Below are 23,688 nucleotides of genomic sequence, written 5' to 3'. Positions count from 1 at the left end.
TTTCCTTGTCTCGAACTTGTCTTGAGTCTTGTCTCTGTCCTTTATCCTTATCCTGTTAGGATAAAGGGCTTATCCTGTTGGAAGCTTCTGTTTTGCATCTGCATTTACCCCCTTTTCTCTACAACCTCAGACCTCAGATTGACAGGCTGTCACTCCACTCTGAAACAAAGGTACTCTGTGAAGACAGTGGGTCGCTCCTTCAGGGATGACTGACTTCCAAGCTTATTACATGCTAGCTCATGGCCCATGAAGTGCCACATGTCCACTTAGAGACCATTGATGCAGTTTTATACATCTGCCTTCAGAGAGGGCTGTGGAGTAGGAGCCACTGTCAATATAGTAAGAGGGGTGACTTTCTGTGTGCTTTTCTATATTGTTGAAGTTTGCTAGAAACTAGTGTGCATATATTTTTTATACCAATTTTATTTAAAGCCAATGCAGGAAAAATCTGCTTGTTTTTGTTAAAAGTGGGCTATAATCGTAATTATTATTTTCGGATCTTCAGTGAAAAGCTGCCCTGTTCTTACTGCCTTACCCCTCCTCCCAGCCCCACCCAGGTGCTGAGGATTGAACCCAGGGCCTGGTGTGTAGTAGGCAAGCACTCTACCACTGAGCTCACCTCCCACTTTACTGTTTATCATCTTGTTCTGATTTTTTTGTTTGTTTGTTTTCCTAGGTTTTTGCATTTTTTTGGTAATGTTTGGTATAAGGAGTGTGTGCACACATGCACACACACACACATATTCTCACAGACTTTCAAACCAAAAATACTTTTTCTAATGCTTAAAACATGCAATATACCCCAAATTTTTCTATATAATGTGCCCAATTTCTCCTATATAAAAACAGATTTTCTGGGTCTCATTTGTAGTCGAGAGGAAAAAAAATTTGTCTAAAATCAGTAGTTTTTTTTAAAAAATGATGCCTTAGTAACTAAGGGCTGCTTTGATTTTCCTTCAGTTAGAACTCAGCGATTTTGTTTTATATAATATTTAACATGATTACAATTAAACTTGCTTTGGATTTTGACCCTTTATTAAACTCACTAATATTTTATAGTCACTGTTGATAGCTTTAGATTATTTTATCTATGAGCAATAAAGCTATCTTTTATAAAATATGGAAAGATGAACAGCTCGAAAACATTCTGATCACGCTGCTCTTTCCACTTCTAACCCTGGCTACTTGCCATTGCTAAGGCTTCTGGAATTGAATAAGGTCAAGGAAAACTCGGGGGTCACAATTCTGGTTCGTTGTTGTTGATTTGTTTTTTCTTTTTATGGTGATGGGAATGGGACCCAGGGCCTCACCTGTGCTAAGCACATGCTCTAGTACTGAGCTATACCCGCAGCTGAGTCGGAATTGGATTTCAGGAAGAGGTACAGATTTTAGTTTCTCTTTATGAGCTATGGAGCTCATTTTCATCTGGTTCAGAAGGTTCCAGAAGCTTTTCTTAGAGTTCCTCTTCTTCTCCCTTCTCCTCTGATTTCCCTGCTGCCTGAACTGACAAACTCCACTTCCCGAGGGACTTTCTGTGAGGTTCGTGTCTTGGCTGCTTAAACAGGAGTGTGTTTACTCTGCTTAAGTGCTCCAGGTTCTCCTGATTGTTGTTATGTACAGACTGTTTTTATTACCATAAAGCACGTTTTACCAGCCCCTTCTGTTTTCCTTCTGTGCCCCTTCTACTCTTCTTCACTTCTTACTGATAGATCCATTTCTAGCTCCAAACTGATCCACAAAGGAAAATAAATGAGGGTTTAATTCACGTGTAATTTTTATCTACACATTTTTTTCCTACCAGACTCAGAAACATGATTATTCGTAATGATAAGGAGAAGAGACAAAGGGTACCCAAGCTAAGTTATCTGCCCCAAGTTTAATGAAAAGAAGAAGAAAAGCATTTTAGCAAATATTGCTAAAACTATAGCATTTCTTTAAAAAAAATCATAGTAATATTTTTTAATACTTTCTATATGCCAAGGATTTTTCTTAGTGCTTTATGCGTATTCCTTGATTTAATTCCCACGACATCCAGACAGGGTAAGGATGATTGGTTTTCCTATCTTCATCTAGCAGTTTCAGGTAATGGGCACCCCCATGGTTCTAGAAAGTGAGTTTAACAAATGATTGGTTTCCTTGTAGTCATTATTGAGTTTGAATAAAATATTTCAGCTAAATCTCCTTCTTTATGAAATGCCAGAGCATTTATCTTCTCTGGCCCCAATTTTTTGTAGTAGGTTTTCCACTAAATTTCAGACGGCTATTGACCATTTTCCGTGTGACAGTTTTGACACCTCCCTTCTTTCTGAACCACCCACTCAAGCTCATCCCGGGTGTTCTTAGCAAATGAGTCCCAAGGCATTTAAGTGGTCAAAGCTCGTTGACCAATGAGGAGACGAACCAGGTTATGAGCGAGTTCCGTGGTTCCTGATCCCGGAGCAAAGGTTGCTACCGCAAGGCTTTTGTTACCATTAGCCGTCGCATCCAGAGTTCAAGGCTGGAAAGGTAGGGGGCCTTTATTTGTTTTAATAGATGAGAGGCAGAGATGGTTGTGTTTGGTTAAAGCAGTCTAGATCGGGTTGAATAAACAAATGCTCCATTTCAATAGTTTTTTAATTGAAGGCAAAAGAAAATTGGAAGTTTGTAAAACTTCTGATGGCGCACAGTTTGCCTTACCAGCAGTAAAACCAAAACTACTTCAGTCATGGACTTCTTTTTTAAAAAAATAGTTTCCTCTTGTAGTTTTTCATTTTACTCTCTTGAAAACTCTAGATCTCGGCAAAGATTTTTTAAAACTAGTTTGTTGCTATTTAAACTATGGGATTAAATGTAGAATTTATCATCACATATTTGTTTGCCAAAGTCATTTCAGAGTAAGTCTTTGGAGAAGAAAATGTGATCATTAAAAATAAGAAAGAAATTTGACATTTTGATAATTAATATATAAACATTTCTTCTTGAAAAGTAGTTAATTTCATGAAATGAACTTATGTGTTAGTTATATGTTTTAAAGACAAAAAAAATCCATTTCACTCTCATTGTGTATAATAGTTTAATTATAGTTTATATGTTATATTCTAGTAGTAACTGAAATGACCAGAGGGTTGGAATATCTTATTCACTTATTTTTAACTAGAAATGAAACAATTTGAATGACATTCAAAGAAGAAGGTAATTAGGAAAAGGAAAATTTGCTTCCTCAAAATGAGCCCTTTTCTTTCATAATGAAAAAGTCTTCATTTTGATAAATCAATGCTGTGATAGAATATATACATGAAAAACGTATATTATTCTTATTTATTAGCTCACAGAACTAGCCTGTTTATTAGTATACTTATTTATTAGTGTACAATATTGTTAGCATCAAAAGATAAGTTTGGGTTCAAAGAAAAAGTATAATTGGTTTTCTATGATTACTTTTTCCCAAAGATACCTTATTAAGGATTTGCATTTTAGAACAGAGATTAGAGTACATTTATTGAAACATATTGAATGAAAGATTTTTAAAAATAGTTTTTAGCTCATTTTTGTCCTCATTTTTAATGAAAATTTTTAGTGCACACATATAACTCAGTATATTCAATTACAGCATCTCAGATTTCCTATTCTCATTTTGATATATTCATTTTAAAAAATTTGCATCTTGAAATTTTCTGTTTTTATTAGACTTGTTCAGAATGCCTTTTTTGAGAGGTCACTCTCAAAATCACTATCTACCATCATTGATGTTCGTTACTCTCATTGACTCTTGTGGGGAGATGGCTGGTGGGGGGGAAAAACCAGCAGTCACAGTGTTAACTATTCCCCTGGCCTCAGAGAACACTGGCTAACCATCTTCTCCAGTATAAGTAAATGCTGTTTCCCAATTCCAAGCTGAGGTTCAAAGGTTTAGACTTAACTTCACAGATCAGAGGTCAGGCACGAATTGCTGCAATTTGTAGTTCAATTCTGCCGATATGACAGAATTTCACAGCTATGATGATTGCTTTTTTCCACTTCTGCACATAGGCCAGGCTGGGCAGTTACCAGTGTAATTTGTACAAGTCAGCCCTTGGCACCCAGGTTTAATGAATAACTAGCTAGTGCCTTAGGTTTCACTGGTACAAGGTACATATTATAAAAAGGGTCAAATGCCACACAAAGACTAAGAGGGGTGGGGAGTGATAATCTCATAACCACCAATTATGAATCATATCTAAAAATTTAGTAGTTTGAATTATACATAAAAATACTATGATTTTTTAAAAATCATATGGCCACGGTATGAATTTAGTATGTTCGTTTTCTTGGTTACTGAAAGAAATGGGTAATAATGTTAAATGAAACAAGAAAGAACTGTCTGATTAGGGATCGTAGACCAAGCAGTAGTAGAAAGTAAAATTACAGGCTTCGTTTACTTACTTCATGGGGTCTCTGATTTCTCACAAACTTTCCCTGATGTCTTGGCTTTTTAAGAATCTCAGGAACAATTGGAATATCAAGTATTTCTGGTTCCATGGTACTTGTGAGCAACTGACATTCTCTACTCTTCACCCCAGAAGTTGAATTCCTATGTTTAGTTTTTACTGTTTAAGTTTGAATATTTGGGGCTTTTGAAATAATTCTTAGATGGTGGGTCTTTTTTTTTTTAAAATACTATTTTATTTATTTATTTTTATGTGGTGCTGAGGATCGAACCCAGGGCTAGGCGAGCACTCTACTGCTGAGCCACAACCCCAGCCCCAAGATGGTGGATCTTAATCCATGGATTTGCCATTTAGTTCTAACTAATCTGTACATATAGAGTCGTTTATGCATTAGCTTTCTGTTACTGTACCAACTGCCTGAGTTAATCAACTGACAAAGAAAAAAGGTTTATTTGGGCTCATCCGGTTGGAGGTTCCAGTCCATGACTGATTGACCCTGTTGCCTTGGGCCTGTGGTAGGGCAGCACATGAAGGTGGAGAGCCTATGGTGGAGCAAAGCTGCTCACCTCATGGCCAGAAAGCAAAAGGAAAGGATGAGGAAGGGTCTGGGACCCCACTGTCCCATTCAAAGGCATGCCCCATTGGCCTAAAACCCAAGACCCAGGACAAAGTCCCACCTCTTACAGGTTCCGCCACCTCCCAGTAGAATTATAGGCTGGGGACTAAGCCTTTGATATATAAGCCTTTGGGGAACATTTACGATCCAAATTTTAGCCATTGGTAACTTTTTTATAGCACAAATTATAATTTTCTACTCTTTCAAATGGGTGCAGAAGCAATTGGATTCTCCCACAGGACACAGTAATGAAGAACACTGATTCTGTTCTCATACCTTGGGTTTGAATCCCAGCTTCATGACACTCAGCTAAGAGATCCTAGCAACTGGGCAGCCTTCCTGTGCTGCTGTGACTCAGTTCCCTTTTCTCCAGAGTGAGTGAAATCATAGAGGTTATAGCAACAATTAAATAAGATGGTGGTATAGTTCATGGAATAGAATAAACATGCAAAAAATGTTACCTGTTATTACCATTATTAATATTATTAAGACTTAGTGTAACCTAGCCTAGCCTGGCCACAAAACATCCCAATTTGGTGTAGACTTGATCTTTTCTCTGTTCATGTCAAGAGAGACTCGGATGTGGCATAGTTGGATGAGGTGGTTTGGGAACATTTCAGGACACCTTCCTTTTGAATGTCATGGGGCAATATACTTTAAAATTCCTCAGTGTCAAGTCTAGCACTCTTTTAAGAAGGTTTCTTTTTCCATAACTGATTTGGTATCACATGGCAACAGCTGTAAAAGGAGATAAATCCAGATCATGTATTTTCCTTGAAGATATATTTTTTTTCTTTTTCCTTCTTTTTAATGTTGCCAAGTGGTAAGAAGCATTTGAGCTTTGGAAAAAATCCATAAATGATACCTTTCAAGTAGGCTAAATTCTACCCTGAATTATATATATTATAGTCACTAGAATGTATACTTCCAGAAATACCAGAAATTTAAAAAAAAATTTTTGGTTCCAGTACTTGAACCCAGAGCCTCACACATGCTAGGCAAGTGATCATCCCTAGTCCCAGAAATGAAAATATTGGTGAAATTTCATTTTTTTATTCTTATGAAACATAGAAGTAACTTTTGAATAAAAACATGATTTGAACTATAAATGACAATTTTAAAGTTATGTGCTTACCATTATAAATGTAGTCCATCTCACATTAATTAAACAATTAATTAAGCTCCTACTGTGGGCCAAGATAGGGCATGAGACATTGGAGTTATAACTGTAAGACAGATCTCCATTCTTCCCTAATAGAATATTAAATTGACTATAGATGACCTTAGCAATCTCTAAGGATAAACCAGCCATGTCATAAGATCTACCTAGTGTTGTGAAGAGTGCTGGGAGGGATTATGTGACAGTGTGGGAATCTCTTCAGGGATGGCTTTCTAGGAGTAAAATTTACAGCTGAGTACAAGCTGGCTAAGCCAAGGGATTGGGGGGACAGGAAGCATTGGGAACAACATGTGTAAAGAGGGAAATGACACCAGGTAAGACTGGAGGAGGAGCCAGCAACTTCAGGCCTTATTAAGGAAGTTTGGTGGCATGTCCTAGGTCAGATGATCCAAGGGCAGAGTAGAAACGAGGAATCTGTCGTCCGACCCTCATCCCTCTTCCTGGTAGCTTTAAGCCTATATACTTTAGTTAGCATCCCTGGGAGTGGGCCATTAGTTTATCTTTAATAATCTATTTTCAAGAAGTGGAAATTTTATTCCTCAGTGGAGGGCAGGGACGAGAAATTTACTTCTAGTCCATGCTAGTGACTGAGAGTTGAGAGCAGAGCACAGAACGTGACTTGATCTTAGTCCGAAGTGACCTTTGGTAAAAAATGAATTTATTAATCTCATGGATTTGAAACAGCTTTCAATCTATGTATGGGTATGAGAAGACACAGAAAGAAGAGGGACCCCTCCCAAAACAACCAAAACAGGTCAGGTCGGTGGAGATGGTGCCATGAGCATCCAGCAAATGTTGGCCCTCAGATCCGGCCGTGTGATGCAGAGGGAGCCCTGAGCAGCTCTGAGATTCACATGCTGGAAGAATGAAAACAGACACCAGTTTCTTTGCTCACTGTAGCTTTTCCCTTTCCTGGAATCTACAAAATTTTCCCCATTTGGTCTTCTGAAAGACTCCGTGATGTAGTGAGCAATGTCTATAGCAGCTTCATAGTGCAGGGTGTAAAGTCGGGCTGGACTGAATAATGAAATCAGTTAATCTCTGGAAACCACAGTTCCCTAGGAATTTACTGCACAGATCTTAGTCACCTATTTCCTACCCACTGGGTGACTTTTGTAAGACACAAAAGTTTTTTTTTCCTCCACAGTAAAATCTCAAACCGGGTTTCTCTAGGGTACCCAATATTGTGTCAGGAGGGATGTGACATGTGGGTTTCATTTGAAGGTTCTTGACAAAACAATAGCTTAAAAACAGTAGCATTAAAATTTTTATGAAATAGATTGTGTTAGGAGTCATTCTGGAAAATCAGATTTTTCTGGAAATAAGCAATTGAGCCTAAGCAAATAATTGCTACTTACATAGCTAATCAGTGATCTTTCTTTCTCTTATTATGATATAGCACCAAACTATATGAATCCTGTGTTTCATTACATAGTAATAATTTGCTTTCGATTCATGGAATCTATGTCCATTACCATGCCATTACATTTTTAAAGGGAAACTTTTACCACTATATTAAGAGAGAAAAATCCAGAACTCTGCACATATAGTATGTGCCAGGAATGGTGCTGAATTATCTCCATTTTATGGAGGGTCAAAAAAGCTTGAATAAACTTGTTGAGATTCACTTACCTAGTAAATGAGTGATGTAGGAGCCTGATTTTGTCCCTCTGTCTTGACATTACACAGCTAATTTTAAGATGCACCTTGTAATTTGCATTTTCATTTTCATAGTTTTGGTCACACTGTGATGCTGGCTATTAAGTACTATGTGAGCTGCAGCATTTTAGGACTCGTCTATCTCAGTGCTGGGCTTACCCAGCACTTGAAAAGTAAATTAACAGTTACTGCTCTGTAATTTGAAGTTGTGACTCTCCCCACCCCTTTGAGGAGATCATCAATGATAAGGATTAAGACTAGGTCCTGGTTAAGATTATTGTTTATGTTTCCATGAGGTTATGGATCCTACTAAGAAATGATCATTCCAGTAAAGATCATTATGGCTGAATAATTTTGACTTGTAACTGACTCTAGAGGGCATTTAACCCGGGGGTTCTGAACTGTGCTCTGTTGAGGCCTAAAGGCCCTGTGATGCCCTGTGGTGGCCTTATGATGGGTGACCCCATGGACCACAGTGGGTGATGGAGGCGTCCCATTATCACCCACCTCCACTTCAGCCAGGCTTCTGTTTGGTTGGTTTATACATCTAGGTAAATTTTCAGTGGAAAAATAGGTGCTACAACTAAAAATCAAAGCAAAATAAAATCACACAAAAACAAAAGCTGTCTAAAAACTATGATTAATCCAATTCCTTTATTCTTGCGAGGAGGGAGGGAACTATGGCTTGGCAAATGACATTTGCCGAGGTCACGGAGCAAGGGCACGGCTGACCTAGAATTAAAACTAGTCTTCTAGCTCCCTGGCTGGCGCTGCTCTCACAGGGCCATGTTGAGCCCTGGGCATTTAGACATACACTGTCATTTGGAGTTTCTGGTGGCTTAAGGAGGGCTTTCGTGGTGGGAGGGTCAGGTAGATGGTATTTCCAGATATGAAATTAAAGTAGAATTTTGAGCTGAAGGTATATTGTAATGCTTTATCTAAAATACTTTTAACCTTTAGGTCCCCTTGATTTGACCGTTTTCTGCAAATTGACTTTTAAGATTATCCTAGAACCTCAAGTAGTATTTTTCATAGCCCTCTCTCTGCAAAAAGCATCCTCAGAAGAGTCTTAACTGTGCATTTTAGACCAGAATAGTAAGTCACTTTCATAACAGCTCTGAGTAATTGGAGGTCAATACCTGAAGTCCTTGTCTCAGTGGTTTGGGGGACCCTCTCTGGATTCTGAAGGATGAGTATGATGATCTATTAGTGATGTAGAACATAAGCCCCCAAGTGGAGTGGGGAGGCCCAGGAACTAGATATTTTTATCTCTATAAAGGATTTGAGCTCTTCTTTTTGTGAGTCTTTGAGCATAAAATAGAGTCTACATCTGTATTCCTTCCTCAACACTATGTCTATCTTGAAGTCGTGGGTGTCTAAAGAGAAATACACATCAAATGGAAGAAACTGGTCACTTTCTGATCACTACTTCCAATTTCTTCAAGGCCATCCTTGAAGAGGGTTGTAGTTCTTGGTTTGTAGAGAACATGCTAATTGGAGTAACACTAGTTCATTTCTAAAGAACATGGTCCGCCAATTTCACCTATGAAGCTTGGTGACATACAAAGCATTTCTAGCATTTATTTTTCTTTCTTAACCCTTTAGGATCGGCCTCAAAGGGCACTCCAAAAATTGAACGGACAACTCTCAAGCAAGCTGCCTGAATTTACCTGTCCAGCATCTTCTAAAGGAACAGACCTATCGAATTGGTGGCTCTTGGTGAGTACACATCCCAGCATCCTTTCCACTTAAGTACAAACATAAAGCCTCCTCCCATTCCACCAGGTATCTGCTGCTTAGGCAGCGTGTCCCGGGCATGTGTTTATGTGACAGCATTAGTGGTGCATTGCACATCATGCTCACACACTTTGAACCTACAATGTAAGTCCTTAGTTTTTGGTACACTTTACTTCTGTGGCCTCTGAGGAAACAACTGCTGCTATCTGTGTGAACATCTTAGGAGCAAAGAGACAAGGAATAACTTGTGAGGCTTATAAATATGGCTCTTAACTCCAATCCCAAAGAAAAAGATGTGCTCAGACAGGAAGGGGAGAACAAGAGAGTAGCTCTGCCAATGTCACCTCCCCAGCCGCGGCCTCAGCCCTCACCCAGCTCCAGGAAGTGGAGGCCACAGGTCCCTGTGCGGCAGGGAGGGGCTATTGCAACACTGCCCTGCTCAGCAGCCCCCCCCCCCAAACAATGCAGGTCCCTTTTTCTCGTATCTTCTAGTCTGGGTTTTAGATTTGGTTCTTTGAATTCAGGGACTCAGAGCTAACTCTTTTTTCCCCCCTTTGAAATGTTTTTTGCTTTCTTTTATAAGTAGAAAAAAATAAAGAATATGGAAATTATAGAAAAAATAAAACCTACCCATCAATTAAGTTATCATTTAAAGATAACTACAATCAACATTACAGCATATTTATTCCTATTTTGTTTGTTGGTTTGTTTAATTTTCCTATGTGTCTTTAAGTATTATTTAGCAAGTTAACGTGATAGAAAACATTAGATATCCTAAGTTTATGGCAGTGCTGTATTTTATAAATCATCCATATTGAATATTTATATTTATTACGCATAAATACATACTATGTGTTCATTGCACCATCATAGTGAACATACTTGGGTCTAAATCTTAGCTCGTGTCTCTGATTATAAGTTTCTGCAGATGGAATCACTGGGCTAACAAGAACGAACTATCACTGTAAAATTTTTTATGTGGTCAAACTGTCTTCCAGAAACATCAAATTATACTCACTGTTCCACCTGTCCCCACCCATCATATGTGACAATATTAAATTTTATGAACATATGTAAAAAAACAAGTATTACCAATTTAAGATTTAAAACCATAAATATTTCTATGGAAACCTTGAAAATAAAAGCCTACTCCCTCTCCTTTATATGCCCTACCCCTGGCCAAACTCAGGTGGACTAAATAGAAGACAGGAGCACCCCATCTACCCCACATGTCAACTGCAGTCTCTCGGACCTGTCCATTGGAAAAAACAGGGGTGAAGCTTACGTTCGTTCTTGTGGTATTATTACCACCACTCCCTTTATTTCTGTGGGTTGTGTGTCAAGACAACAAAAGAAAGTCTTTTTATTGTCTTTGAGAAGCTTCATATCCAGTTGGTAGATCCAGACAAACTAAATCAAAAATACATGCCCTTGGATAGGTCATTGACTTCTCTAGCCCTGTTCTCTTCTTTGAAGTGAGAGGCCCAATTTGAATCTTGGGTCCTCTGTGGATATTTTTCAGTTAAAGAAAAAAAGCTACACACACACACACACACACACACACACACACACACACGTGTGTATGAGGTGGTGAAGATACCAATAAAGATTTTATCAATGGCTGCACTGAATTGTGAACTGCATGATGTGCACTGAACACCATCAGTTTAGGAGAGAAACATTTTCTTACACTAAATATTAGGAAATTTTGTTTTAAGCTAATCATTTTTTTTTAAATATAAAAGTAAAACAATGGGGAAATCCTTCAAGATGACCTAGAAGTCTTCTTTCAGCTCCAATATTCTGTAATTCAAAAGTAGTAGATAAAGTACCAAATGATGAGGACCCCCAAAGCAAGGGAAAGCTTGGTCTCTGGCTTCATAGACAGAATCATGACTAGATTTTTTTTTTTTTTTTTAACTGGGAATTGAACCCAGGGGCACTTTACCACTTTTGTGTGTAACTAGCCTATTTCACTTGGCACAATGTCTCCAAGATTTATAGAATCTTTATTTCTTTCTAAGAATATATGAGGTTCCTCTTTATGTATGTACCACATTTTGTTAATCCATTCATTCATCAGTGAACATTTGGGTTGTTTCCATTTTTTTACTTTTGTGAATAACATTTCCATGAACATTGGTGTACAAATATCTACTTGAGTCCTGCTTTAAATTATTTTGGGTACATTCCCAGTAATGGAGTTGCTGGATCATGTGATATTTCCATTGTTGGAAATCATTTGTTTTTAAGGCACCACCATAGTATTTTCCACTGTGGCTGCACCATTTTATATTCCCAACTGAAAGTACAAGGGGTCCAGTTTCTCCACATACCTGTCACAATGGTTTTTTTAGTTTTGAGATAGTTATCCTTGTAATGAGTTTGAAATATTCGATCACTGTGGCTTTGATTGACATTTCCCTAATGATTAATAACATTGAACAACTTTTCAGGCACTTATTATTCATGTAAAGTTCTCCTTTGGAGAAATGTCTATTCAAGCCCTTTGCCTATTTTTCAGTTAGGTTGTTGCTGTTTTTGTTTTGACTTGTAGGAGTTCTTCATATATTCTGGATAGTAATTATTCATCAGACAGAATTTGCAAATATTTTCTCCCACACCATGGGATACTTTTTTTCTCTCTTTATGAGTCCTTTGATGCAGAAAAGCTTAATTTTGATGAAATCCAATCTGTTTTTTCTTACATGGCCTATGTTTTCATGTCATCCAAGAAGTCACAGATAAGTCTAATGTCATGAAACTTTCCCCTCTAACTTTTTAGAAGAACTTTCTAGTTTTAGCACCTACATTTAGGTCTTTGATCGATTTTGTGTTAATTTTTGTATCTGGTATACAATTAGAGCCAGTTCCCCCTGCCCTCTGGTATTGGGGTTGAACCCAGGGTCATTTTACCACTAAGCTACATCCCCAGACCTTTTTATTCTGAGATAGACTCTCGCTAAGTTGCCGAGACTGGCCTCAAACTTGCATTCTTCTACTCCGGCTCCCAAATCACAGGGATTACAGGTGAGCACCAGGCTTGGCCACCAGGATTCTTTTTAAATATGTCTTTTTCAATCCCATAGAGTTTTGTTGAAAGCATGTGTCAGCCAAGAAAGCAAATGATGTAAATATTCATACTCCACATTCATCTGAGTTATTTTTCTCTTGGTGTAGGCTGGGGTGTTTCCCAGCAGAGAGGAAAGAGAAAGCTGAAACGTTTGGGAGCTGATGGCTCACGTAGCTAGGATACAGTAGTGAGGCCAGGTTGGGATCAGTGAGCATTCTGATGTAAACATGCCTGATGAAATCTCCATCAAAAGAATACCAAAAGTAGACAGTGTTTTAGGTTTAGACAAAAAGAGTGTGTGTGTGTGTGTGTGTGTGTGTGTGTGTGTGTGTGTGAGAGAGAGAGAGACAGAGACAGAGAGACAGAGAGAGAGAGAGAGGGGTACGTTCATATATTTGTCAGTGGAGGGAAGAAAAGAGGACATACTAAATGTGTTTGTGAGTCGAGAGCTACAATAGATAAAAACACCTTTTGAACAAAAATAAATTACTCTTCATGCTATTTCAGAGAAACCAAACTCGCTTAGCCACAATTTTATGTGGGCAAACTGTGTTTTCAAAACAGTGTCCCAGTTCTCTTTTACTGTGGACAGAAGCGAGGTGTGTTTCCAATATAAAATGCAAAGGTCTTCCCAGCCTCCTGTTGCAGAATCTTGAGAAGGAAGAAGCAAGCCCAGGTTGTGAGAGCTGCCCCACCTCGTACCAAAGGTCTGCGTGGAGCTGGCTGCGCTCTGATGGACTTGGAGATAACTGACCGACAGTTGCAGGATTCTTCACAATTAGAGTTTCGACATTAGAACATTTAGCATTGGCATCTAGGTGTCCAAATTCCAAGTAAACTAATGTCAAATTTATTAAGCCACTGTCTTCAGGACCTCTGAGGAACACACTCTGACTGGCCCAACCCCTCTCTTGGTGTTCATGGGGACTGGTTTATAAGCCCCTGTACGTTCCCATTTTCTCTTTGCCATAAAAGGTGATTGGGAAAAAGAGGAAATAACAGCCAATTAAATTTTCTGATGTAGGATGGGATAAGATAGCCCATGCTTTCTAAAAATAATTTGCAGGATTGGTATACTGTGTTTCCCTTAAAGCATTAAATTCATTTCTCACATTATTAATTCAAAGAATATCCAGTATTTCCCTAAGAGATTGGGAATAAATGATTAACTCAAATCAGGGGCATTTTTATTGGCATCTTAGTTTTTCAATTGAAATATTAACTCCAAGTGCATACACTGGAAGTATAGAGTACATGAGATGTGAATGGCAAATAAACTCCAATAAAATAGTTCCAGGAGTTTAATGTATCTTCCTGACATTTGAACATTGCATTCTAAATACTCATTCTAAATACTCAGTAAAACCCTTGATATGTCTTTTCTGTTTGTTTCCATTCTTAGGTGCATATTTCATGAATTTCTTTAATTACCATAATTCTGCTTTCTAGAACTATAAAGTTGGAAATCCAACTACCTTGAACTGCCTAGTTAAATTATAGAGACTTGGCAAACTGGTTTTCCTTCCCTTCTTCTCTTTCTTTTTTCTTCTCCTTTTCATATCTTTCCTCAGAAATAAATAGAGCTCTTTGTGTTTTCCAAATATCTACAATTTCCACCTCCAAATTTATTTACATATAAATTTAGCCCTTCAGTGGTTTTTCATTGAGGAACTCTCTTCCTTTCCTAGTTTTAAAACCATGTATGACTACCTTTGTTTAAGTGGTGAATACTCATTAGAAAGTGTTTGGGGGGTTCTTCGGAATTTATTTAAACAAGGACTAAAGCAAACAGCTAATCAGACACGAGCATCACTGTATTCCCACACATTACTCTGGGGTACTCATTAACCAAGGTAATTACATTTGAAAAACAGGGATATTAAATGAGAATTTAAGATGAGAGAGGAAAAAACATTAACAAGAAAAAGAATAGGAAAGGAAGAGTGTATGGGGAGGTGGTCTCCCCCATGAAGTCCAGACCTCCTTAGGCAGTTTCTCCAGCCTTTACTGTTAGCAGCACAGGGCGTTGTTCCCCTGTGTGGCACACTTCAGTGGGTGTGGAAAGAGAGATATGTGACTGACATTATTGTACTGAGAATCTTGGATTTCAGGGGTGTGTGTGTGTGTGTGTGTGTGTGTGAATTTCTATATCATAGGGTCCACATCAGATTAACTTGAGATGTACTTCTAATATGACCCATCATGGGTACAGAACTGCTCAGGAGTGAGACCTTCCAGGGAGAAGGGGACTCTACCTCAATGCCATACTTTCCCACATCTTTTCATATTGCCTTTAAGTTGTCTCCCACTAGAAAGTTCACTTTCTTTTGAAGTCCCAATTACAGTTATATTGTCATAAAATATGATTGTAGTTGAAAATATTTTTTAATAATTTTTTTTAAAAAATGGATGCAATATCTTTACTTTATTTATTTTATTTATTTTTATGTGATGCTAAGGATCAAACCCAGTGCCTCACATGTGTGAGGCAAGCACTCTATCACTGATCTATAACCCCAGTCCCTATAATTGAAAGTATTTTTAACTTCAAATATACCCTGCATTCAACTCAAACATTTATAGAAAAAAGTACCCCATGGCTTGTTCGATGTTGGAAATATTCCTGAGGAAATGCTACTTGACTGTAGCTATTGCCTTGAGACACTGACCAGTGAAATATAAGGACCTTTACATTAGACAGGATGTGGTGGCTTAAAAAAAAAAAAAAAAAAATTCCTGCAGTAGCAGATATTGTTTCATAGTTACAACTGAAATGACTAATGTTAACTAAATAAAATCATAAGGTCACACCTAAGACTGAAGCTAATGTTTGACTATGTCACTCTGTCAGAGCCTTTATTACAAGTCAGGCAATTTGTCATTTTTCTTACAAAGAGACTTGTAATATTCTTGCGTACTATTAGCTGACATACCATTAAAAGGTAATACTGGAACACATCCTAGGGAACGTGGAACCGTGGATAATAGGACAGAGTAACCATAGGCCTCGTTATTCCTGTATAACTACTACTTCCAAATTGCTAATATAGTTTGCAGCTGGAAGGAAAAGAATAGCATTCACACACCATCATAATTAATGACTACATCAGCTTACATTTGGGGAAGTTCTCTTTCTAAATTTGTTTTGGTATAAATTTCAGAAACCTCACAAATGAAAAATACCATCTATGCATCAATTTTAGGGTTGTTTGTTTTTTTTTTTTTTTTTTTAAGCCGTATATCTGAAACTCCACTATTTTTTTTTAACTCTCTGGGTTTGATTTTATCTTAAATATGATTCTTTTGCCAAGTAGAAGTTAAACTAGAGACTATCATCCCAAAGATAGGGCTTCTTTATTAAATTATAATCCCAAATTACTATCATCTAGTTGTGGTTTGCTCATAATCACCCTTGTTCTCAAATTCTCCATCAAGAAAATGAAAGTACTCAAGAGGATCACTTGAGCTCAGGAATTTGAGACCTGCCTGAGCAACATAGTGAGACCTCATCTCAAAAAACAAACCAACAGGGGCTGAGGTTGTGGCTCAGTGGCAGAGTGCTTGCCTAGCATGGGTGAGGCACTGGGTTTGAACCTCAGCACCACATAAGGAAAAATAAATAAAGGTACTATATCCATCTGCAACTAAAAAAATATTTTTTTAAAAAAAGCTGAATGCTATGGCACATGCTTGTAATCCCAGTGGCTCGGGAGGCTGAGACAGGAGGATCATGAGTTCAAGGACAGCCTCAGCAACTTTACGGTGCCCTAACAACTTAGCACCTCTGGGTTCAATCCTTAGTACCAAAAAAAAAAAAAGAAAGAAAGAAAGAAAACTGGACTGATACTTTTGCACAGTATTATAGGTATAAAGGTAGATATGGGGGAAGGTATATACAGGGAAGATATAGTTGGATGGATAGAGTAGATAGAGATTAATTTTTCAGTCACTTGAATTATTCTAAATGACGTGGAATTTCTTTTCTATAGAACTTTATTATGAATTAAAGTTTATTTTATCATAAAGCCAACAATTCATATATTCAAATATTGGTACATAAAATTATTCCACATAGTTCAAATAGGCAATATTCAGAATCTACTACTACTTTCACTGAGTAGACAGCTCTAATGCACTCACACCAAGTAGTGATGAAAAGAACACAATACTTACAGGATTGGAAAAATATAAAAGAGAACATGGAATTTGCTTTTTGCATAATCATTAGTTTTTTTAAAAAATATATTTAGCATACAATCACATGTCCAGCATTTTACAGCACTTTGTCATATAAATTTAGAAGGTAATATTTACATAAGTTCTTTTCTACTTTGTCTATGTACATTTGGGAATAAATAGTCTCAGATTTTTCTTTTTAAAATTTTTTTAGTTGTAGATGAACACAATACCTTTATTTTATTTGCTTTTATTTTTATGTGGTGCTGAGGATCAAACCCGGTGCCTCACACATGCTAGGCAAGCACTTTACCACTGAGCCACAACCCCTGGCCCCAACTCTCGGCTTCTTTGAAATTTATTTATTTGTTTGTTTGTTTGTTTGTTTATATGTGGTGCTGAGGATCAAACCCAGGACTTCACACATGCCAGGCAAGCATTCTACCACTGAACCACAACTCCAGCCATATTGTTAGGTTAGGGGTGTAGCTCAGTGGTCTAGCACGTGCCTAGCAAGTACAAGGCTCCCAGTTCCATCCCAGCACTACATACAAACACACACTCACACTCCACAAAACTATATGGTCAAGCAAGTAACTGGTACTTCTAAACTATGGCTACATAATTCTTGACAAAAAGAAAATGCCTGAAAGTATTTACTCTTTTTTGATCAACTGAAATAATAGTAATAAAAGACTCTGGGAATTTACTGTTCCAGGTATTTTTTTCCCCTCAATTTTCTCTGCATCATCTCCTTTACTCCTTTACATTGTTCTTGATATTGTTATCACTGCCATTTTATAGATGGTGAGACTGAGGCTCAGGAGGTTTCAGTGACTTGGGTGAGGGCCTTGTTCCTCCAGGGGCAGAGCTCGGATATGAAGCCCGGCAGCCTGGCCGTCCACACTGCTTCTTCATGGTCCCACGTTCCCACTTACACTTTTGGATCATGGACTTCTAGTCCTTAAATATTTCCACTTAAGAATTTAATTCCATAGGTTATTAATTCTAGAAATATAGTTTGAAATGTTAACTGTTTTACAAAGGGCCAGAAATAGCTATGGAACATTCTACAGAACTCCTTGGACACTTTGAAGGTCAGTGAGGGGGGCGGGGAGGTGAAGTGGGGTGTGATGGTAAGGAATAACTTCCCAACAACTTGAAATTAAATCTGTATGTTAATTTCCTTTGACTGTGTCAGGTAATGAACATTTCTCACTAATAATGGTTTTATTCTGTTAACACTGACTATAGCTAAACCTGCTATGTAAGAAAGAAGTAAAGAATGTCATGGTAGAAAGAGTTTGGGTTTTGTCATCAGATCCACCTGTGCCTCAGTTCTGTGACCTTGACCTTGGTCAAGTTATTTAACTCATTGAGCCTCAATCTCTTGATCTTTCTTCCTCCTCCTCTTCCTCCTTCTTCTTTTTCTTCTTCTTTTTAGCCTCCTCTCCTTTTATTTTTTATTTTGAGACAGGGCCTCACTAAGTTGCTTAGGGCTCTTTAAGCTGCTGAGCCTGGCTTTGAAATTGTGATTCTCCTGCCTCAGCCTCCTGAGCCTCTGGGATTACAGACCTATGCCGCTGCGCCTAGCATCAATCCCCTGATCTTTAAAAGAGACAATAATAACTAACATTTATCAACTCTTGATATGTCCTTGGTTTTGGCCTAAGCACTTGGCAGATAGTTACTGTGAGTAATAAATAAAATACTGACTATTTTGAGATCCTAATTATCATTGTCACTATAGTCATTTTGCAGATGAGGATAATAAGGAACCGAGACTTAACTTACCAGTATCATATATAGCTGTTGAAAAGCCGGGCCTCCTACTCAAGGAATTGAACTCTGGCATTGGGCAATTGTTTGCAGTAAAAGGCCAGACAGTAAATATTTTAGACTTTGTGAGCCATACAGATTCTGCTGAAACTACTCCACTATGCCACTGTCACATGGAAGCAGCCACAGACAGTATATAAACAGATGGTGTGGCTACGCTCCAGTAAAACTGTATGAAAAAATAGCTGTGGAGGCAAATTCAGCCCCTGGCTATAGTTTACTAATCCTTTCTCTAGAGCCTGCCTTTTAAACTTCCCCTATAAATGTCATAAAAAGTGAAAACTTCCATAAGATGTCTTGTTCTCATAATAAGGGTTCAAAACACAGGCACTCTCACCCACTTGAGAGTTTTAAATCACACATTAAGGAAACACTTCCAGAGGTGATTTCTGGTCAATCTTCTTTCAGGGAGGATTGCCTTTAAGCCATCAGTTTCTTTTAGTGGACTCTGTATCTCTGTGTGTAAGTGAAATACACTCTGCAGTCACTTTTACAGAAATACAAGACATGCAGTAGCACTGAGCCCTCTTTTGAAATTATTTGACTGTGTTAAATGATGGCAGTTGGCAAAAGTCTTACTGATAGAAGTACTCAATAAGTGGATTTTGATTACCATGATTTCAGTTAATCCTGTAACACCCTTGTGTATGTATTGCATTTGCAATAATGTAAGAGACGACAACATAACTAGTTATAAGAGTGCTCTTAACACCATTTCTGTCTCTAAATATAATGGAACCAGAAGTGTGTAGATTTTCTATTCTTATCTACAGTTTATGGCTGGTTCATTCCTTGGGTTTTGTTTGATTCATAGTCCATTGTTGCTTAGATACTTCACTAAGCCACTGTCTTAGCTTTGACACTCCAGCAAATGTTTGTTGAGTGGATGTATGAGACCTCCTAGTGCTGAATAGTTATGTGGTTTTGAGAGCTCCCTTCCCACCCTGCGGCACTTTCCCCAGTGTAGTGCTTTCTACAAAACAGGTACTCTCTAAATATCTATGGACACTGACTAACTTAAGAAGAAGGAAATCACAATCCATTGATTGATAAATATATATTGTTGTCTAACTTCCAAATTTTGAGGATCCTATAGTGACAGAATAGACATGTACTCTGCTCTTAGAATTGACATTTTATTTATTTATTTTATTTGTATTATTATTATTATTATTATTGGGCTACCAGGGATTGAACCCAGGAGCACTTGACCATTGAGCCACATCCCCAGCCCTATTTTGTATTTTATTTACAGACAGGGTTTCACTGAGTTGCTTAGCACCTCACTGTTGATGAGGCTGGTTTTGACCTTGAGATCCTCTTGTCTCAGCCTCCCTAGCAGCTGGGATTACAGACGTGTGCCACTGCACCCAGCTACATTTTAATTATAGAAGAAGGACTTAGGAAAATGATGGTAGTAACAGTATGTATTCTGAAAGGGTCATGTTTACAATGAACAGTAGATTTGGCCTGGCTTCCCTGCATGAAGGTGGTCAAGTTGAGAACTTAAGGTTTATCTTGTGCCTTATCTTGTTTCGTGAGTCTCTTGTCTCCTGTAAATGCTACTCAGACCTCCTGAGTGCTTAACAGAATAGGGCTGAACTTGAAGAAATTCTTTCTATTCCTCTGAATAGCAGAGTCACTACACAGGAGCCCTTTTGCTCACTTGAGGGCTCAGCCTGTACTTTCATCCAGGCTGAAACTTCATGACCTTTGGTTCCCCATTGTCTGCCACAGAAGATTTGGACCCTACATGGCTGCCTAACCTGGCTCTGTTTTCGTTAAGCCTCACCTTGTGTGCTTCTCTACTTTCCATATTTCAGCCATTCTCAAGGATCCCAGCAGTTTTGCAAAATCTCAACTTTGCTTATGGTGATCTCTCTGGTCTTTTTCCTTTCCTTCCTTTTTTTTTATTTCTTTCTTCCTTTTTTTCCGTGGTGGGGGTGGGTACTGGGGATAGAAGTCCAGACTCCAGGAGTGCTTTACCCTGGAGCAGCTGAGATTGCAGGCATGCACCACTGCACGTGGCTGCTCCTTGCTATTCCACTCTTTTATCCCACCCTTGCTAGACCATGAACTCCGAGGACTGAGCAGGGGTCAGCTACTTCACCTATGAACACCCTCCACAGCCCAGATACAGCAAGTGCTCAATCAGAGTCGAGGGATTGTGTGCATGCATGTGCACATGTTGGGCTGTCGTCTATTCCCGCAGATGATTGATTGCCTTTTATTTAGGGGCACAGAGCTGGACTTTAGTAAAAGTGAATTAACAGTCCCAAGACCATATTTAAAAGTGTGACTCTTAGTGAAGCTTATTACATTATTGAAGAAATCAGTAGTGACATTGGAGAATGGCTCCAGTCTTAAAAACCAGATTGTCAGCAGTTCTCATGTGGCAGTGAAACAGAGGGGTCTGGATTTAAATGAGACACTCTGGCAGCTCCTTAGCCTGATTTCACAAGTGGTGCTTGTGGCCTGTCAGCCTGCCTGGATGACAAGTCAAATTAGACCACAGAATCAGTCCAACGGAGCTTTATGATGTAGATGTTTCAGTTGAAAAATTAAGTTGAGAGTGTTCAAACACATTAAATGAGTAGTGTGATACCACTGACGCTTACCTTGGACCCTTGACCGGTGTTGTGCATGTCTGTGGCTCCTCAGCCTTCACTGGAAGAGCTCGATCCAGATACCACTCCAACACCTGTCTCTTATACNTCCAAATTTTGAGGATCCTATAGTGACAGAATAGACATGTACTCTGCTCTTAGAATTGACATTTTATTTATTTATTTTATTTGTATTATTATTATTATTATTATTGGGCTACCAGGGATTGAACCCAGGGCCTTGTGTATGTGAGACAAGCACCCTACCAACCGAGCTATATCCCCAGCCCACATCAACCTTTTGAGAAAAAGTTTAAGAGTGCAATGCTCATTTAAAGGGAAGAAGATAACAGACTCCTAGTAGTTATTTGTGTGGTGCCAAACACGCAGAAAATTCCCCCACTTCATTTGCCTCCTTGGCTTCACCCCTCTTGTGATAAAGAGCTAGTATCCCTGGGAACTCACAGCAAAATGCCTCATTTTCAGGGATGTGTTGATAGAAATGCCTGGGAACATTGAGCCTCTTGGCTTTGTGTCTGTTTATCAAACACAATCCTTCATTGAATGATGTGCTTTGCTCTAACAAAACCCGCACAAGCAGCAACACAGTGAAGAGCAGGGTGCATGAGCTCCTCCCAGCGCAGCCAGGAGCGCACAACGTACAGCCCAGGAGGTCAGGAGTCTCTGGCTCTTGATCCTTTCAGGATTTTTGCCTAAATAAAGGAGAGTTATAGAAAGAAAGATTTTTATGTGTCAGAAGGGCCATGCCTTTCAATTAGCATAAGGTTAAAAGAGAGGGGGAAGAAAAGAGCCTGTGCTTCAGCCTTTGGCTTATGGTGTGGGCCTGCAGGTAAATCCCCAGAGCCCTGCCTCCATTTTGAGTGGGGCTCCTTTCACACGCTCAAACTCTGATCTGACCGAGATGTCCTGGTGCCAGAGGCCTGCCCGTTGGAGGGAGTGTTCCCTCCCGTGTTTACTCAGGTGGGTGGCGGTAACTTGGCACTGGGCAAAAAGATAAATGCTCAGGGCAGGGCCATGTCTTGGAAACTTTTTGTAGAAGTTCATCTTTTTTTCCTTGCAGTACTCCTCCCCACACACCCCCCGCCCTTCCCAAACTCAATTTGTGGCAACATCTCCCTTCACATAATAATATCTGTGTAAACCATGAGGTGATTCTCAACTTCTGTGACAAGCACTTCTCTAACACCTGAATTCTCGCCTTCCTGTGACATTCTTTAAAATTAATAGTGATAGTATTTGCTAACCTTTTTAACACATGGCGTGCCAGATATTGCCAAATGTCATTTAATCCTGGAGCCAGTCCTCTGAAATAAATCCTGGTACTAGAACCACCTTAAACATGTGGAAATGGAACTGAGGTAATTTGCCTCATGGCACAGCCATGATTTTATCTATCTATCTATCTATCTATCTATCTATCTATTTATTTTTGGTGCGGAGGATTGAACATGGGGGCACTTAACCACTGAGCCACTTCCCCAGCCCTGTTTTATTTTTTATTTAGAGACAGGTTCTCACTAAGTTGCTTATGATCTTGCTAAATTGCAGAGGCTGTCCTTGAACTTGCAATCCCTCTGCCTTGGCCTCCCAAGCTACAGGGATTACACCAGAGTCATGATTTGAACTTGCATTTCTTCAACTCTCCAGTCTTTGCTCTTAGCAAGTATGGCATGTCTTTTGTTATATCTGTACATTTTATGTGTTAGGTCATGCTTAAAAAGTGATTATTTGTAAAGATAAATTTTTATGATATGCACAGGAAGCATCAAAACAGAAATCTAACCACAAACAGAGATGGTATTACTTCTTGGATAAACACATTCTAAAGCCTTTCACTGAATTAAATTCCAGTTAGTGGTAAAAAAACACTGTACCCCACTGAATGTATCTTCAAATTGCAATTTGTCAGTTGGTCAGCAAATAAAACGCTCCCTAGAATTCCAAATTGCATATTCATCACAAACACACACACACACAGGTTTTGATCATAGATAAAGATTGATTTGTAAACTTTAGAAATATTTCTGAGTACAGTGGTATCCGTTGCCCTCTAAAATGTCACTTCATAGTTAAAGATTCTCTAAACCATACTGAAAAGGGAATTCAATTCCTTGATGATTTTGCTATTTAACTCTTGAGTTTACCCTGAAATTCTATTTTAACCCAGCAAGTTCAAACTCAGCCTAAAACCAAGAAAAAGAAATTCTACTTAGTAGTTCAGAATAGTTAAGTTTGATTTGAAATTATATTTTTCCATGTTGTTTTTATATGCCAAACAGTACATAATTTGTTTCAGATATGTGGCCATGTGTAAGGCTAGCAGCTTCAGCAAAGAGGAATGTGTTTTTAGTGTGTGCAAAGGTAGCTTGGGTGTC

General features: G+C 38.6%; 1 protein-coding gene across 8 annotated transcripts in view; it reads left to right on the top strand.

Moving 5' to 3' along the window:
* Nucleotides 1–23,688, top strand: part of Rbm47 (RNA binding motif protein 47) — a 161,259-nt gene that overhangs the window by 116,615 nt on the left and 20,956 nt on the right. For 7 of the 8 annotated variants that reach the window (XM_048784371.1, XM_048784370.1, XM_048784367.1 and 4 more), the window contains one exon: nucleotides 9,467–9,580. The gene's annotated coding sequence lies outside the window, so the exon portion shown is untranslated. Of the gene's footprint in view, nucleotides 1–2,172; nucleotides 2,506–9,466; nucleotides 9,581–23,688 lie in introns of those variants that run through there. The other variant, XM_015482055.2, reaches the window with a different exon arrangement.

This window comes from Marmota marmota, unplaced genomic scaffold (assembly GCF_001458135.2).
Source record: "Marmota marmota marmota unplaced genomic scaffold, marMar, whole genome shotgun sequence".
In the NCBI taxonomy this organism is placed as follows: domain Eukaryota; kingdom Metazoa; phylum Chordata; class Mammalia; order Rodentia; family Sciuridae; genus Marmota; species Marmota marmota.
Note: the sequence above shows the minus strand (reverse complement) of the source record. Positions and strands in the feature narration are given on the sequence as shown.